This window comes from Lygodium microphyllum, unplaced genomic scaffold (assembly GCF_053477565.2).
Source record: "Lygodium microphyllum isolate KBCC unplaced genomic scaffold, Lygodium_microphyllum_v1.1.10 scaffold_171, whole genome shotgun sequence".
NCBI lineage: Eukaryota > Viridiplantae > Streptophyta > Polypodiopsida > Schizaeales > Lygodiaceae > Lygodium > Lygodium microphyllum.
This window is the reverse complement of record NW_028229654.1, coordinates 141129-146556: the sequence shown is the minus strand read 5'-3', so window position 1 is coordinate 146556 and position 5428 is coordinate 141129.

Genomic DNA, 5428 nt, shown 5'->3' with positions numbered 1-5428 from the left:
TTCAAGTGCGGAAACTCAAGGTGAGTGCAACAAACAATCTCGAAGCGTCTTACGCACTCTCACTTTGTTTCACACCTGATAGGCTTGTTGGTCAACCTGGCCGCCTTGACAGAGTTCAGGGTTTTTCTAATATGTTGCCTCATTTGTTTTTTGCCAATCAGGTTTTAACTGCCCAGCGCTTTGCGTCTAGGTCTCTGGGTCTCGCTGCTGCCTACTTTAAGCTGCTAAGCGACTGCTCCCTACGATTTCATATATTCTGTGTGCCAGAATCAATTTTTGAGCGTCAGAAGGACTTTCGACAGTTTGCGCTGCTCGGGTCAGGTCAAATTTCTGAGAATTTGATAAAAATTTACACTCGGTCTAGTTGGTCCGAATTGCAGGGTCCGAGTGGGTCACTGGGATGGGCCGAGGGCCGAATTTGTGACTCGGACAGGGTAGACTCGGACGTGCCGAGGCGCAGACTTGGACAAAGTCGCTCGGACAGGTTGGCTCGGACGGGCCAAGGGCCAAATTAGTCGATGGTCCGAATGTTTGCATCTCTATTTACGTCGCTATTTGCGTCGCTGGTCGACTTGGACGGGCCGAGTAGGTTTGGGCCGAGGGCCGACTAGGATTTTGGGTCGAGTGGACCGAACGAAAGAGGGCCGAGGGCCGATTCTGGGACTCAGCCCAGAAGCGACCGCTCGGACGGGCCGAACGTGGCACGACGACGACAGCGAGAGGTCGATTTTGCTCGATTCTTGCGATTTAATCAATCATAGGAAGCATAAACCTCCAGATCCTATCTAGGGGGATAGGGGAAGGGATTCATATACCTGAATAGAGCGATAGGCTCGTCGATGGTGAGATCGGATCGAATTGTGTGATGGCTCTCTCTCTCTCTCTGAAATGGTCACAAATGAGCTCTTCCTTGGCCTCTTGGCTCTTATACCTCTTCCCGGGTATGGTGTTGATGCCCCCAATCACTCACTTGCCGATCCTATGCATCACAAGCAAGCTTTTTACCGTTTTTTGCACGATTTTTGCCCTGTTTTGCCTGTTTTGCAATAGTAAACCCTACCCTTCTCCGGTGCGATTTCCTAATCCTAACCTACGCTAAATGCAAAAAGAATTGAAATAATTTCTCATCTTTCCCAGTCATCAAACAAACAAAATATCCCAAAATACTTACTTGTTTTGAATATCAAAAACACCCAAACTTCCTACCTATCTCAATCTCCGTTTCGGGGATGAATCCCTTACTTCGATGCTCGATATGAGGCGCACAAGTGCTCAAGCTTGAATCCGTTGGTCCCAACAACGGAACCAAAATGTAGTGGAGCTCACGCTCAACCGTGAAGACCCACGGACCGCTTATTGCTTCAAGCGTTTCAAGTGAGCTCTAATGGCTATCTCTCACCTAGTCGACACACCGTTGATCCTATAAGTGTAGTGAGCTTACCTTGATGTCGATACGAGTTGCCTCCTCTCTGGCACACCCTGGTAGCTCCACGATCCTAGATGTGAGCTCAAGCATCCTCAAGCCTCCTCCATCTCCAAGCTCCATCCTCCATAGCCACGCGCGCGAGAAAAGAGAAGAGAAGAGAAGAAGAGAAGAGGAGATGGTGAAGAGCTTCATCCTCTTGATCCCTCACTCTCACACACTCACTCCCTCACACTCTCACACTCCCTCTCTCAAGAGCACACACAAGCAAGAAGATGAGGAGAAGAGAAGAAGAAGAGAGCTCTTGTTAGCCACATACCCAAGAATGAGCTTCCATTCATTTTTTGAACTTTATATACAAGCCCTAAAATCCCATGGGTACCCATCTCTTTTTTACATGACCGGCCATTGTGGCAAGGTCCTTTTTCCATTTCCCTCTTCTAGCCTTATGTCTCTAGCCTACACCCGTCTAATATTTTACAATTGGCACAGGAGGGAGCCGGACGCTCTTTTACTAGAGTTTTCCAAGTTTTTTGAGGTGCCTTTCATTTAAAATTGCGCTTTTTGCCCCGGCTTAGCTTTGGAGGTCACCTGCGTGTCTTTGTTCTTTTTTCGTGTTTTTTTTCCTGCTTTTTTCTTCCTTTTTCCGCCATCTCGACTTGGGGTTAACAATGTTGAAGATAACACTATCATTCAACCCACTAGCCATAATGTGATAAATGAAAGCACAATCCAAGACAAATAGGCTACCATAAATGAGAGCAAAACAACCCCAAAATCACACCCAAATCAAGGGCTAAGAAAAAGGAACTGGCAAAATGGTGAGCTCTCCAAAACTGTAATCAAATCCAAGTGTTTGCCCTAAGATAGAATGCATAAAACTGAAATGACATGCTATTGTAATAAACTGGAGCAATATGCCAATAACCAACCATGAGCAACCAAGAAAGAATAATACTAGGGACAACTGGGACTAAAGGCTGTCACAACGACAGTGTGTCAATAATCATACATGCAGTAGGCATAGACATCATGCACATAATAGATCTTGGGGTAAAAGAAGAAAGCTGCCAAATGCATAACCTATTGAGCAAAGCTCAATATATAATCCAAAAGCATATAGATATCAGCAACAACACATTTACAGACATAAGTGTCAGCTTCAAAGTAAGTGATCAAATCAGTCCACAATAGGGTAATTGCATTCAATACATATCAAGAGAGCATGTAGAGGAAGGAATTGTCCCATGGTCTTAATGGAATGAGCTCAAGATTAATTGTGTAAATCCAAAGCACTATGCAACATCCAAAGTGTCATGAAAAAGGTTCCTAGTTGAACAAAAGCAGATGCCAAATGAGCAACGTGAGCTCAATAAATTAACTTTTGGACATCTGAGCATCCAAGATACATGAAACATAAGCCATAACATAAAGCCCAATATATTCTTCAAACCTGAAATTGTATAAGCCATTGAAGTGTTAAAGGTATGTAGTGATAGCCAAGATAAATGTTACTAAGCTCAATATCAAATCTCAAAAGCTTTCAATATCATATTTAAGTGAGTAGACCAATGTTATGCATCAATGCATTGATATGAAGCACGCAAATGACATCCAAGAGCAATAGGCATTTAGTTCTCCCTGATAAAAGCTTGTTGTCCACTGAATCATAACAGTGGAATCTCTACTAAAACTAAGCAGATGCAAGCTCAAATCCAACTGTTCACACCTCAACATTTGCCAAATATCTTGGCATCAATGCATAAGTATATGGGCATCAGTGGGCATATATACAAGCTCCAAGCACTAAAGTAAACCCTCCCAAACTTGTATCACAGTAGGTCTGCTACTGTATATGGCAAATAGTAGAGAGTGTGGAGCTCAAATGGTGCTCAAGATGACAATACCAATTCCGGGGGAGTTGCCACAATGATTGCTAATATTGCCAAGGGTGCTCAAGAGCTCAGGGAGGAGGCAGACTAACTAGGAGAGTGGGGTAGCAACAATAGGTGTAAATCACACTGCTCCTGTTATACTTACTGTTGTACCTACTAGCCTTAATGGAGCCTTAGACAAAGCCTAGGAAACTTAGGGAAGGCCATGGAGTAGGCACAAACAAGCCTTGAAGCAATGAAGGTCAATGCTTACCTTAAATGGAAGGAGCCATGGTTGCCATAAATCTTGAGTTGAAGCATTTCAAGTATGGGATGAAGTAAAACTGGAGGGAAGAGCTTCTCAATCTAAATCTCAAGGGAGAAAATATCGAGTGGAAGCCCACGAGTAGAAGTAAGAGTTATGGTGGAAGAAGCAAGAGACACACGATGTGGAAACTCCAACAGTCACAATGTTTGACCTATTCAAATGTAACTGAAAGAATAAAGAATGAAGTTACAGTGATGGGTGCCCACCACCTACAATATACAAGTGTGCAAATATTGTTAGTGTAGCAATACACAAGCGGTGTAGTCACAGGATCCTTTACCTCAACATTGCTAAGTAGCAAACTCATCAATATCTAAGATGGCATACATCAAGAAAAAATAACTTATTTAATCTTCAAATAATAAAATAAAAAAATCATAAATAAATAATGTAACTACCTCTTCAATCTCATCAATTGTAGTCTTTGTATGTTTTGTCACTAGAATTTTCCTTATTGAGTGTGCTTGGGGGGGGGTCGTGGGGGAGGGGCACTTGATGATATGGCATTTCTACTCTCCCATGGCATTCCTCATAGCATAGGTGGCCTAAAACTCATGAGAAAAATGGAAAAACAATATGATTTGTGCTATCAAGTGCCTATACCAAGGCACTAATAACATATTCTACCAAGTAGTTTACAAGTATCAAGGAAGGGATGATATCCAATAGAATATTATAAGCTCGGGAAAGCATTGAAAGTAGCACATCCTTATGCAATCCATATAATTTCTCCAAAACTAAGAAATTATTTAGTTCTCCAATCCTTCTAAAATAATGTGAACTAAGACACCACCACTTTGCACGAAAAAACTACACCCACCTCATCCCATTCTTCTTCAAAATGAAGAAGTCTTCATTTATATCCTTATAAATGAACATGGAGGGACAATGACGTGTGTTAGTGGTTTTGTGAAGATGTAAGCAAGACATGAATTAGCACAAACCATGAAAGGTTCGCATATCTTAAAGCTTTTCCAAAATTTAAAAGAACTATGAATATTGTGTATAATCTTTAACTTTAATGTCTGAGATAACCACTTGTCTAGAATGGGCCATTCCATAGAATTAAGATATGGAAAAGGAAGTAATTGAAGAGATCCACACAAATTAACTTGTGTGAACACTATATACATATATTTATATAATAAAATCTTGAAATCTAGAAGATATTATGATGATTTTTCAATAATCATTATCCTAGCTATATCCATATGTGGTACCTTGTATATCCCAATTAAGCTTCTCAAAGGTGGATCCTTAAAAAAATTCAAAGGGAAAATATCTAATAAGAGAAAATAATTAAAGCCTCAACAATAAAGGGAAAACTAAGAACATGAAAGAAGTGATTTATAATATGAGAATATGTGCCAAGTAGTTCCATGAGATAGTTTAAAGTGAAAATGCCTAATAAGAGAAAGGAATAAAAACATCAATAATTGTTGAGATGGCAAGCTCAACACGTGCGAACATTGATGATGGATCACCTGACTAGATGGGCCCCCAGACCTACACTTAGCACATGGGTGGTCATTATGATCCTCACATTACCACTCGCTTATCACTTATTATATTTAGGTTGTTACACCTACCTATAGCTGGCATAGATATGACACTAGTCAGTTAGTATAGTCAAATATGCATTGTTTGACTTAGTAGGTCACTTTTCTTTATGTTGTATCTTATTTATAATTTGTTTACATTGTATCGTGTATAAAAGAATAAGAAAGAAACTAATAAGAAAACGTTTTGGCCTCCATCTCTAGCTCTTATTGTGTTCTTGAATGAGCTTCCTCTTATGTGTAT